This window comes from Cimex lectularius, unplaced genomic scaffold (genome assembly GCF_000648675.2).
Source record: "Cimex lectularius strain Harlan isolate CLEC.00 unplaced genomic scaffold, Clec_2.1 scaffold481, whole genome shotgun sequence".
NCBI lineage: Eukaryota > Metazoa > Arthropoda > Insecta > Hemiptera > Cimicidae > Cimex > Cimex lectularius.
Window position 1 is genome coordinate 58,976 of NW_019394179.1, and position 14,213 is coordinate 73,188.

At 34.8% G+C, this 14,213-nt stretch overlaps 1 protein-coding gene across 4 annotated transcripts in view; it reads right to left on the minus strand.

Moving 5' to 3' along the window:
* Positions 1–14,213, minus strand: part of LOC106669386 (acetylcholinesterase-like) — an 81,371-nt gene that overhangs the window by 44,502 nt on the left and 22,656 nt on the right. Inside the window, exons 1-2 of one of the 4 annotated variants that reach the window (XM_014398844.2) lie at positions 11,510–11,582; positions 6,369–6,452 (exon numbers count right to left, since the gene is read on the minus strand). The gene's annotated coding sequence lies outside the window, so the exon portion shown is untranslated. Of the gene's footprint in view, positions 1–6,368; positions 6,453–8,030; positions 8,200–11,509; positions 11,583–14,213 lie in introns of those variants that run through there. The other 3 variants (XM_024230006.1, XM_024230005.1, XM_014398846.2) reach the window with 3 other exon arrangements.

Consider the following 14,213-nt stretch of genomic DNA (forward strand, 5'->3'; position numbering starts at 1 on the left):
GAGAGAGAGAGAGAGAGAGAGAGAGAGAGAGAGAGAGAGATTGTGTTAGGTAAGACATACACATATAGACGATTGGAAAAACACTAAGGAAATAAAAGTCTTATTAATTTTGTGTGTGTACTATAAGGAATTTTCACACCGAACGGATAAAAGGGGAAATTAGCAAGTTGATTGCTCAGAAGGAAATAATAAAAACGCGTTTGTACGTATGTGTGAGTAAGAAAGAGAGAGAGAGAGAGAGAGTGAGAGAGAGAGATAGAAAGATAGGGATTATGTAGGTGTGACAGAGAGAGATTTCCATACCTCACTGAAAATTAGGTCTGCAGGACACATCTAAAGTGATATACAATAGTAGATTTCAATTGCTCTACTCAATTTTAACAAAAGAATTTCTTTTTCATACATCATTCATAAATAAAAATCAAGTATATAAGATTAACTTGACAAAAACAAATAAAAAAAATTAATTTCTCTTTAATTGGAGAATTATTTTAAAAAATTTACAAGTGCAGGTGAGCAATACCAGATATCAAACATTTCTCACAAAAAAAAAATTCTAAAACTACTATACGAGGATCGCTACAGAGCTGTATAGTTATAATATAGTACAGCTATTTAGTTGCTAGATAGAGAAAGAGAAAGAGAGAGAGAGAGAGAGAGAGAGAGAGAGAGAGAGAGAGAGAGAGAGAGATTTCTGTTTTATTTATACATACACCATTGAAAATTTGGTCTCCAGGACATAACTAAAGTGAAATACAATAGTATATTTCAATGGCTGTTCTACTCAGTTCTAACAAAATAATTTCTTTTTTTCCATACATCTTTCATAAATAAAAATCAAGTATATAAGATTAACTTGACAAAAAACAAGTAAAAATAAAAAAGTTAATTTCTCTTTAATTGGAGAATTATTAAAAAAATTTACAAGTGCAGGTGAGCAAGACCAGATATGAAACACTTCTAACAAAAAAAATTTATATGTATATATGTACATATATGAGGATATATATAATATATGTATATATAATATGTATGTAAGGATATGTATATATAGAGAGAGAGAGAGTGAAAACAACGGCAATTTTTCAATGCAGCTTTCCATAGTTAAAACCACCCAACAAAAAAGATATACTATTATTTGAAAGATCGCTTATCAATCTGAACTTTCAAACAAGGCCTACATAATAAACAATGAGAGAGAGAACTTCAGTCGAATGTTGAAAACCATCTATTTAACCGATGAAATTTGATTTAAATAACAAACGTTGATTGCTTTTATATGTACTTACCTACTTAACGATCCAAACGGTCAAAAACGCAAAATGGTCGAATGCTGTTTACACTTTTCTGTTTATTTTGTGTCGCTACTTTTGTCTGATTTTTTTCTATGTATTTGTACCAAAATAGCACTAAATTTTAAGAAAGGAAAAAATAAACTGTTAAATCACGCAGTATTATGTCAACGCTTTCGAAAAAAAAATTTACGTAAAACATTAATATCGATACTTGATAAAAGCTAATGTGCGGCATTATTTCACCATCCTACCACGTAAACAGGTCATGGTTTCATATTCGATTTTGAAGCCGGTAATCGCATGAAGGGCGGGCTCAATACCACCCCCAAGAGATTTTAATGGCGTTAATTACACACTAATAGGAAAAGCTGATAACAAACCCCGCCGTCGCTAGATATAATGAAAGGGCAATAGCCGCGTGGCGATAGTCCGCCTTGTATCTGATAGGAAGCTCTCATTAGCAACAGGTGGGAAATTGAGACCCAACATCGCTTTGATCTACACCCTCCAGCTCGTATAGTTGAAAGGGTGTAACTTCTACGATTACTCGGGTTTCCTTTGCTGTTTATTTATTCAAAGGTATCTGATATGCATAGAAACTACGAATGACCTTTAACAATAAACAATCACTTTATACCCATAACTATATCGTAAAAAATATGCCTCTTTGAAAAATAAAAATCCTCCTTTCTACTACATTGAAATATGAACTTGTGTAACTAATGGGTCCTGGTGGCACGTTTTCTTCTCGTGTACACCGTGAGATTGATGTTGCCGCCACGCTCATCAACACGCTCATTGTGTATTCGCTCCTCAAGCTAAATAATGAAGATTTTCACTTAATCCCAACCCGGCCGCTGAATTTTTGCGGTGGTGTAATCAATCAACGCTCATCCCTCCCGAGCCGATCAATCACACCGCCTCACTACCCCCTTTTAATTCACTTCATAACTTTACAGCCCCTCCCTACGATTTTCATCACTCTAACTTGCACCGTAGTGTAGTGCGCAGTTCTGGGTTTTTGTAATTATTATTTTTTCTTTAAGGCCTTCGTTATTCATTTTCTTCATCCAACTCGGCAGGTGGTGGATGGATTGGATTTTATTAAACTCTTATTAAACTTAAGGGTTGTTACTTTTCAAAGTCCTACTTTTAAGAAACCTCTTTATCATATACTAAAAGGCTTTCAATTTTTTAAATCATAAATGAAATAAGCGAGAGTGAAAAAGAGGGAAATTTTAAATACAAACCTTTATTTGTCCTAAATGACATATTAAAAAAGAAATGGAATAAAATGTCGGTCATAACAAAAGAGGTAGGATATAATAGGCAAGATATCAGAATTATGGATTAGAAAAATAATATTAAGATTACGGTTAATATCAGTTTATTAGGTTTTGTGGTCCGCGTGACCAAATAAATTATTTTTCAATTAATTAATGTTTTGGTTGAGATAAAAAAGTCAGTGTCACAAGGGGGATTCGAACCCACGACCTTTGGCTTTATCTCAACCAAAGCCTTAATTAATTGAAAAAGAATTTATTTGGTCCCGCGGACCACAAAACCTAATGAAATGTAATAAGTAAAATGAAGTATACTTAACTAAAGCTCTACGTGGCCATTTCATATGTCACCGAGAATCAAATAGATAGGTTACACGACATTTGAAAAATGGCAAAAAGGAGGGAAAATTTTAAAAAAGTGGGGTTGAGATGGGAAGTTAGTGTCCGAGTGGATCGAAGTCACGATTCAAGTGGTAGAGCAGCGGCGTATCTAGCCGAAGATCGTGAGTTCGAATCCTGCTCATGACACTGACTTTTTTATCTCAATTAAAAACCATAATTAATTTAAAGTATTACATCTTACATCGAGTCTAAATAATTACATCAAGTAAACTAAAATTGCATAAAAACATTAGTCATTAAAAAACAATTAACCGAAAACCTTTCATCTCTTGCTATAGTATGTAATGTTGAAAGTCTTGATTTTAATGGGAGGTTCGTGTCCGAGTGGATCGAGGTCACGACAGCTCAAGTGGTAGAGCAGCGGCGTATCAAGCCGAAGATCGTGGGTTCGAATCCCGCTCGTGCCATTGACTTTTTTATCTCGACTGAAAACCTTAATTCATTGTAAGATATTAATTGGTCAAGCGGACCACGAAACTAGTGAATTTAATAAGTTTAAAATGAAGTATACTTCACTTAAGCTCTCCGTGGCCATTTCATTTGTCGCCGAGAATGAAATAGATTACACGACATTTGAAAAATGGCAAAAAGGAGGGAAAATTCAAAAGGTGGGGTTGAGATGGGAAGTTGGTGTCCGAGTGGATCGAGGTCACGATAGCTCAAGTGGTAGTTACAGCGTATCTAGCCGAAGGTCGTGGGTTCGAATCCCGCTTGTGACACTGACTTTTTTATCTCAACCAAAACCTTAATTAATTGAAAAAGTTAATATCAGTGATGAATGTGGCCCATTCTTCATAGTGCATTCTTAAGTATATTTTTCTATTGCGTCGACCATGCTTCGTTGTTAAAAGCCTCATGATATCATCTTCACACAGAGTTCCCGTTGTTTATAATTGAGTTTTATACACTGTGCCGTACAGATTTTTAATTTAGAGTCTCTAAAAATCATTTGACCAATGCTGAGATGGTGTTTTATCAGTGTAATCAATAGACATTTTTTATTAAATGGGACCTTTTTGAAAGTTTAGATTAATAAGATATGTGTGGTGATTAATGACCGTTAATCGATAATTATTCAGAAATCGTGAGATGCGGTCTGGTGTGATGTAGGTTTCAGAAACTTGACTCTCAACAGGACACGCAAGAATGGCACAATTACACAGAAGACAAACACTTTGAGCCCTGAAGATGATCTCAATAAAGATCGAAACGTTGGCACGATAAAGAAAATGTTTTTCTGAAACCTACATCACTCCAGACCGCATCTCACGATTTCTGAATAATTAATAAGATAGTTACTTAAATAGTTAGGCACTGAACTTAAGCATTTTGGTATATTGGTTAAGTTGAAGGATCTTTCAAACAAATGTATATCATTTATTGGGATGTTTAATAACTATCTCTGCTTCACCCTATCACTCTCTCGCCCCTCTCCCACCCTCACGCTCTGACCCCATAAAAATTTTTTAACAGGCATACTCTTTCGCATCCTTAGCTACAACATTTACTTTATCCTAGATTTCTAGCTCTCTCTCTCTCTCTCTCTCTCTCTCTCTCTCTCTCTCTCTCTCTCTCCCCCTCTCACTCTCTCTCTTTCACTATCTACCTATGTCTAAGTGGTTACATGACATTTAGTCCCAAATCTGTGGTTATAAATAAAATGCTATTCATTCTCTCTCACACTCTATCTCTTTCTCTCAGTCTCTACCTTTATCACTCCCTCCTGTCTCTCTTTATCATTCTTCCTCTCTCCTTCGCTTTTCTTTCTCTCTCTCCCTTTCACTCTCTCTCTTTCTCTCAGTCTCTCCCTTTGTCAGTGTCCCCCTTATATATATATATATATTACACAGGGCGGGCGACCAGGACCCGAGGGGTTAAAAGCCTGAGTAGGCCCGTACCCCATCCCTAAAAGGTCCGGGACCTGGTCGGCTCACGAGTCCTGCATAAACCTATTGGACCTATTCACAAACCCCAGGATTGTGGACCATTTTATCCTGGGGAGTGTTTTGGTTATATCCTCTCCTTCGAAAGTATTAAATCTTTCCCTAGCATACCTATCGCATTCTGCGAGGTAGTGTCGGGCCGTTTCTTCTTTTGTTTCGCAGAAGCGGCAGAAGGGGTCTGGTAGAGTACCCATTATGAAGAGGTGTCTTCTCAAGGGGCAATGGCCCGTTAGGATACCTATCAGCCTCCTTATTCCCCTCCTAGAGTTATCAGTGTCCCCCTCTCTCTCCCTTTCTCTCTGTCTCTCTCCCTTTATCACTCTCCCGCTCCCCTTCGCTTCTCTTTCTCTTTTTCTCGCTCTCTTTCTCTTTGTCTCCCCCTTTATCACTCTCCCTCTCTCTCTCTCCCTCTCGCTCTTTCTCACGCTTTCTTTCTCTCTCTCTCTCTCTTTCTCTCTCTCTCTCTCTTTCTCTCTCTCTCTCTCTCTCTCACACACACACGCCTTATTTTTTTCTTTTATGCTTTTTTCTATGTATACCATATAAATACCGTATTATTTATATATTCTAGTACCTAAATTGTTTTTCGGGTTATCAACTTGCAATTTAACTTATCATCAGAATCACAAATTCATATTTTAATAATATTTGCATATATTAATCGTATTTGGTTATTTGTCGTCAGCTCGAAGCTCACTAAATGACGCAAAGCCGAAATCCGTTTGAGTGACGTTGAAACCAGTGCAGGTTCAAAAAAATTTCTGCCAGACTGGAGGGCTTAACGTCCAACCACACGTTGGAAGATGAGGAGTCAGATTCGCCTAAAGTACTTGTTTTATATTATTTTTATTAAAATCCCATTGGCTACGCTGGGACTTGAACTCAGGACCGCTAGGGTGGCAAATACGAATTATCCACCTTCTGTATTCGGTCGCTGCGATCCTCAAATGTATGACAAATTTCTGATGGAGGATCCATTGTGTCTAATGAAAAAGGGGGAAAATAGATTGAAATTCCTATTAAAAAACCTTGTTGGCCGATCGATCCACTAAATAACCCATATTCAACACTTCCGACTGTATCAACTATTGATGGATGTAACGAGGTGTAAAAACGCGGAGTTAATTCAATAATTGGCGCTTTGCTCAAAAGTGTAATCGGTTTGAACAGAAAGCAGAATTGCTGATATTGAAAGCCGGATTTTCAGCCAAGGGGCGACTGGTCAGCGGTTTTTGTTTTCTCTGCTCCCTCGACAAAGAACGTGTAATTTGAATTAACAAAAGCGGAAATGTAAGTGGAAAAACGGCTGATTCCAGCCAAATGTTTGAAATAAATTGGAAATCCTGCACAATATCCACTTATATTTTAGCAAAGATCTTTTTTTTTAAAGAATTTGTCAAAACTTCATCTAGGCTCGGGTCAGTTTGTGATTACATTTAACTCACCAATGGTCAACAAACCGTCTCAGCCATTGGTTTGTCGGGATAACGTTGTGCCATATCTCATCAATCCTCCGCCTTGTGCATTACCTAAACAGAAAATGCAACTATTAGCTTAATTACTAGAATATGTATACAACAAAATGAATTATTTAAATATTCAAAGATCTCCTGGCAACTTTGTAAACGTTTTTACCAAACAACACCAACACCAAAAGTTGGGGTTGAGATGGGAAGTTAGAGTCCGAGTGGATCGAAGTCACGATAGCTCAAATGGTCGCGGCGTATCTAGCCGAAGATCGTGGGTTCGAATCCCGCTCGTGACATTGACTTTTTTACCTCAACTAAATACCTTAATTAATTGAAAGATATGAATTGGTCAAGCGGACCACGAAAACTAGTGAGTTTTTACCAAACGTTTGGCTTATATCTCAGAAATGGATAAATTCCGAACATATTTATTTAGACTAATATTGTGATAGATAAAAATTTCAGGAAAAAAAATAGTTGCCTCAGGACCGTTTTTTATATTCATCAACTCCTATGCAACTGTTAGGTTTTTAAAAAATTAAATTACAATTTTATAAAGCATACGGAGAGGAAAGTGGAACGGATACCAAGACATTTTATAAATTTAGAAATTTCGGACAATTTATATATATTTACTTTTTACTAATACTTTGTCTTTAATCTACGCATATTACAACTATTCCATATAGGATAAAAGGGCAATAAGGTTTTTAATTTTTTTTAAAATTAGTTTGTTGTAATTACAATTATATTCAGAGAAGTAAACTGTGAAATTTTTTTATGTCTTTAAGATTTCTTACGGAAAATCAGCATGAAAATTCAATTTTTCCTAAATCGCCTCGTCTATTTTTCGTCATGTCAGCTCTCGAGACCGTGCGTTATGAAAAATATTTTCAATTTATGGAATACTTGTTATCTCAAATTGTTATAAACGTGCGACTATTATCGCTTCAAAAAGGTCAGACGGTTGGCAAAAAGCCTACGGGATTTTGACTATTTCTTCTGAAAAGCTTCCGCTATCTTTCTAACCAAATGAGCATTTATTTTGGCCGTGTAATATTCAAGTATATGAAAATTTTAAATTTAGCCAGTAGTGATATTTTGATCGAAGTAAGCCAATTTTGGTTAGTCGAGTCTCTCCGTACTTCCAGATGTTCTTCCAAACACTCCACCAAATGTAACTAGAATTATTTATTAGTTACAAGTTGAACGTCAACAATTTTTTCAATTCAGGTTATTTACTCTGTACAAAATATTATCATTATTAAAATTGAAAATATTATTTTAATCAATGCTGTGTCTTATTCATGGTAAATTATTTTAAAAAAATAAACTACTTAATTTTGGAGTCGATTTATAATGTTGCTTATATTTCTAGTTTATCCTACGTATGATAGGCTTAAATAAGTGCAACATATTTTATACATTTATTTATTTTCGTATTTTCTTTTAGTTTTGTTAACTTATTTTGTCAGTTTACATGTCGTAAACAAATTTTGTCAGTAAATAACTTTTATGAGTTAAGATAACGTGACCAAACATACACCAAAGTAGAAAATTACAAAATAAATCAATTAAATATGAAAAAAAGAAATTTATTTAATAGATGCAAAAGTTTGTTAATTAAGAAAAACTCACCTAATTGGACGTCTGTTAACAAGCACACACTAAAAACAATTTGGAAAAAAGGAAACCGGAAAAAAAAGGAAAATTTTCCGTGCACTTGTGTAGAATTAAGGTTTCATAACTCTCGTACAAATCTAGTGTAATCTTTAATCACTCATGTGTTAAAATCGGAATGTAGTAAAATAAACAAAGCAAACCGTCATTGGTTTGGCTCAAGGATCCCGAGACGACTGTGGATTCTTCCGTTTAGCCTCGGTCCCTGATCTACAACGTCTATCAAAACAAGCGAAACTGGACGGGCGCAGAGGTCAAGACCGACTCTTATAATACTCGTGCAATGAAAAAATGAAAATATTTTAGTTTGAAATAAATATCTTCTATATACTAGTTTAATGATAATAAAGTGTTTTATTTTCTCTTTTACACAGTATCGGTAAACAAATTCCTATAAACTACACAGAATCCGTCTGCTGATTGCGTTGTGCACACTTTATTTACATTTTTTTTTTAATACAAGACGTTCAAAAACTATAAAGGCAATATAGAAGATAATCCTACGTGTTAAAATTATTTACAATCATATTTTTAAAATTATGATAGCCGGCGATAAAATCTCACATATCCACCGGTTGAAGATCGTGGCTTATTCTGCAAAAATCAACCTCCAATCCACCCCCTCGTCAGGCGAATCGCCAATAACAGGTTTTATGGCTCAATAAAAACCTTATCATTTCCAGATCAGCAGATCGCCCTGCTGGCTCCTTGACGGCCGAAATTTATCGCAGTTTGCGAAACTTGGCCCATATGTGTTGGCAAGTTGGTCTGTAAATATAACCGCCAACATTAGCCCTATGTAAGAAACTTTGCCACACAGCTTTTCTTTCTTTGTTTAGGTTTTGTTACATCCACCTAAATGCCTGTTGCACTTGACTTCGTTTAACCTCACGCCTGGGATAGGCTTTCACTTCCAAGGTATCTAAAGCCGGGGATAACTTTTAAACTTCAATCTTCGACAACTTCACTATACTTTTTATTCTGGGAAAGTAAGCGACTGGAAACGAACACTATTGCATTACTGGTACGGATTCCAAAAAATAAAAGAAAAAGAGAACAAGAGAGGAGAGAGAGACATTGAGAAGGGGAGAGCGAAAGAGAGAGAGAGAGAGAGAGAGAGAGAGAGAGAGAGAGAGAGAGAGTTCGGAAAAAAAGAGAGAATCCGGAAGAAAGAGAGAGGGAGTTGGGAAGAGAGAGAGCGATGGAGAAAGAATTTGAAGGGGGGAGAGAGACAGTTCCGAAGAGAGAGAGAGTTCCGAAGAGAGAGCGAAAGAGTGAGAGGGGAGAGAGAGTTCGGAGAAAAGAGAGAGTCCGGAAGAAAGAGGGAGGGAGATGGGAAGAGAGAGAGAGCGAGTTCGAAGGGGGGAGAGAGACAGTTCGGAAGAGGGAGAGAAAGAGAGAGTTTGAAAGAGAGAGAGTTCCGAAGAGAGAGAGAGAGAGAGAGAGAGAGAGAGAGAGAGAGAGAGAGAGAGAGAGAGAGAAGTGAGAGAGAGGGGAGAGGGGAGAAAGAGAGGGGAGAGCATGTGTGAAGAAGAGATTTGTTTTGCAAAACAGACCAAATAAATAAGAAAAATAACAAATATATACAAAAAAAGCTAGAATGATATCTAGTTGAAGAATAAGAAAAATTAGTATAGAGTCAAATGATAACGATTTTTATAAACACAATTAGCCCTCATGTAACATATGTAAGGTATTTATTTGAATAAAATATGACCAAAACCCTAAAGTGAACAACAAAGCATTAACGATGAAAGAGATTATAATTGAAATTATGGAAAATTTTAGAAAGAGAAGCATTATGAGCAGTCTCTTTCTCTCCCTTTCGCTCTATCTCTTTTTTTCCTTCCTCATTGAACATTTCATATAAAAGAGAAATAACATTGCGAGATGCACTGGGAAAAATAGAATAAGAAGGAGCACATTACCATGGTTGAATAATGCAGAAAGGGGGGAGTAAGAAAGAGTGATAGATGCAAATAGTTTGATAGAAAGATGTGTTGGTAGTTAGAAATATAGATAGGAATAAATAGATAGAACGATAGAGACATAGAGCGGTAGATAGATACAGAGAGAGAGAGAGTGAGTGAGTGAGTGAGTGAGTGAGTGAGAGAGAGAGAGAGAGAGAGAAATAGAGAGAGAGAGAGAGAAATGAGAGAAATAGAGAGAGAAAGAGAGAGTGAGAGAGAAATAGAGAGAGAAAGAGAGAGAGTGAGAGAGAAATAGAGAGAGTGAGGGAGAGAGAGGGAGAGAGAGAGGGAGGGAGAGAGAGAGGGAGAGAGAGAGAGAAGCTCTCTTTCTATTGCGTTTTTATTATTTTCTTCTGTTCAAGCTGGTAATTTCCCCTCTTATCCACTGGTTGGAGTTATTCCGTATACAGTAAAACTTCAATATAACGCTACCATTTATAACGATTTCCTGCATATAAACGGAGAGAGAGTTTGTGTGCGTAAAAATACGTTTTTTTAGGACAGGACCAACCTGATAGGAGGATAATAGATTGATGAATAAAGGACAGCTTAAAATCTAAAAGCTAAATTTTAATAAATTTATCGTACATAGATGACAAAATATCTGTAAGATTTACTTGTAGATTCCAATGAAAAGTCCTAATTAAAATTGTTAACCCTCCTTATTACGAGTCAAACCTCATCCTGAAACATAGACTTTAAAAGCAACATAATAACCAAAAATTATACAGTTCATACTAGATTTCTATGTTCATAAAACAAAGAAACTTCTAGTGATTTTATCTTGTTCATTGAAGTGTGTATTTTCATGAAGCCATAAATATTTTGCTGCTATCCTCTCGAATTTTTAAAAAGTGAATTAACAAAATCAAAAAGGAATTGATACGTACAATCTTTGTAATTTTTTCTATTAATTATATTTTTTAACTAAGGTCTTGGTTGAGATGTATCACGAGCTGGTTTCGAACTCACGACCTTCAGCTCGATACGCCGCTGGTCTAACCAGTTGAGCTATCGTGGGTTCGAATCCCGTTCGTGACGCTAGCTTTTTCATCTTAACTAAGACCCAAGACCTTAGATACAAAAGTATAATTAATGAAGGATTATTACGGTTAATTATGTTTGCTAATTTTATATGGATTTATAATTTTGTATTTATTTTTCTATTTTGGAGTGATTTTAAAGTTTCATGACAGATCAAATTGAACTGGTTAATTCTATTGTGTTTTATGCAAACAAAGTCGTCAACTTGTAGGAGGAATATCAGTCGTTTTATTTTCTTTAGAAGCTTAATTCAAAACGTTTTTAGTAAATTAAATGTCAAATTGTGTCGAAAAATTGTAAATGGTAATCGTAAAGGAGGAATAAGACACTAAACTACGAAGTTGGAAATATGACAGTAAGGAGAACAAACTGAGAAAGAACCGTCTTACACACGACTGTTTAGAAGTAGAGAAGGGAAAGTACCTGTTGAATAATCCAGACATAGTTTTCCTTCACTGGCATCCTACCAAAACATTACTTTCGTTATTTTATCATGCCGGGGATTGCGTAATTAAGATTAGATAAACGGCGTTTCTTTCCTCGCGCGAATTTCATTATGCAAGAGAAAATAGTCGGACTGGAGTAAATAAATTAAAACATAATAAATACCCTGGCCGCGTGTAATTTAATCAATTCTGATAAGTGGGTTAAAAAGAAGCGTTTGATCACATTAACAGACGCGTTTAATCTTGTTCAAGTGGCCACTCGAGGACGATGACAAGACTTGAAAATTACTTATGAATACTAGATGAAACTCACAATGCGGTTACCGCCTCCAAGGAAAGTTCGCCATGTTGACAATGATGATGGCATAATTTGATTTTTAATATACAATTATGTTTTAAACAGCATCACTTCCTAGACCTTATCTAGGGAAAGTTAGCCTTATTTATGTACCATTATCTGCGTAACTGCTTAACTAAATTTAGTTGAGATATGTTATTTTTGAATATAGCCGGTGAAACCTGTAAAAGTTTTTTTTTTTTAAGCGTTTTATTCACTTGTTTATTATTACGCATATCTGATATATCCTAGTAGGCCAGATACTACTACGAAATAACACTGTAATGTAAATGTGTGGTGATTAGTGACCGTTAGTCGATGATTATTCAGAAATCGTGAGATGCGCTCTGGTGTGATGTAGGTTTCAGAAAAACATTTTCTTTATTGTGCCAACGTTTCGATCTTTATTGAGAACACCTTCAGGGCCTGGGATTTATAAACATGGTTTAAATTTTACAAAAACATGTAGGATGTGGAAAAAAGTGAATTTATACAATGCAAAAACATATTTTTGTTTTATATTCAATCAAAGTAAATCCCAGGCCCTGAAGATGATCTCAATAAAGATCGAAACGTGGGCACGATAAAGAAAATATTTTTTATATTCAATCAAAGTAAAACCCAGGCCCTGAAGATGATCTCAATAAAGATCGAAACGTGGGCACGATAAAGAAAATATTTTTTATATTCAATCAAAGTAAAACCCAGGCCCTGAAGATGATCTCAATAAAGATCGAAACTTTGGCACGATAAAAACAAAATATTTTTTGTATTCAATCAAAGTAAATCCCAGGCCCTGAAGATGACCTCAATAAAGATCGAAACGTGGGCACGATAAAAAAAAAAATTTTTTATATTCAATCAAAGTAAATCCCAGGCCCTGAAGATGATCTCAATAAAGAATTACAATTGTTTTTTAATTACAATGTTTTTTCATGTTATAATTGTTTGTTTATATGATAATAAAACAGGCCCTGAAGATGACAGTATAAAACTGTCGAAAGCTCGGCGAAAACCGTAGGGAAGTGTTCTCTGTTTTGACCTCTTCCGAAGATCCTCTGAAAAGAACTTCTTGTATCCAGCAGGTCGATAATCTATTTTCATCATTTTAAATTTCATAAAAATTAAACTTCAAAAAATTCATTCTCCTTGTTTTGGAATAAGGATTAAATTAATTAACCTCTAATTGATATTCCCAATTTAAAACATAGCATAAACAAACATTTATTGGTAAAAAAATGAGACAAATTAAAGGCAGTATTTTCTTTTATGGAGAAAATTTAAAAAAATCAATTGTGTGGAAATTTTTGCCTGTCAGTGTATTTGTGATTATCTAAATTCCAGAATCTAAAAAGGCTTTCCTGGCTTGTAATTAAAAATTCTATTGGAATGTGTATTATATAATAATATATATATAATGTAATAATATAGACATATATATTATGCCTATCTATATTATATACATATATTGTATAATAATATATGTACATTTTAGACTAATTTTGTCAAATCATTAATCCGAGCATTCCTTAAACACCCATATCTCCGATCAAAAAATATTTACGATAATACTTACTTCTATTTAAAATTATGTTTCATCAAAATGTTATAAAATGATTACAATGTAAAATAAAAATAGAAATAATCGATTTTAAATATCTTAAGGGTGTTACGCTTTAAAGACAAACGGTTTTTCATATTACAAAGCCACGGCATTTTTAATTTATTTTAGGTTTATTAATTATTCAGAAATCGTGAGATGAGGTCAGGTGTGATGTAGGTTTCAGAAAAACATTTTCTTTATCGTGCTAACGTTTCGATCTTTTATTGAGATCATCTTCAGTGCCTGGGATTTACAAACATTGTTTACATTTATCAAATACATTTAGGATGTGGAAAAGTGATTTTATACAATGCAAAATATATTTTTTATATTCAATCAAAGTATTTCTACTCACTCAAAGTGTTTGAAGTGGTGAGGAAGGAAGACGGTTAGAAATGTATACTGGTTTGTTTGTATTTGAATTTATTCAAGGCCTATCACATAAATTAAACACATTTCTCTCGTCCGATAACTTCAAAATAGCTTTCAAAAATTATAAAACAATCCAAACACTTTTTTCCAAAAAAATTTGACAAATCTGACGAAATCTACAAAATCAACTGTTTAAACAGTCCGGCAACTTAGATCGGTCTTACATCCCAGAGAGTAAAGCAACATATCTACGATTTCAAAAAACCAAAGCAAAATCCTACAGCACTCGCTATCCACCATTTTGAACACCAACACAATTTTGACTTCAAAAATCCAAAAATATTACATACAGAACAAAACAAACATAAA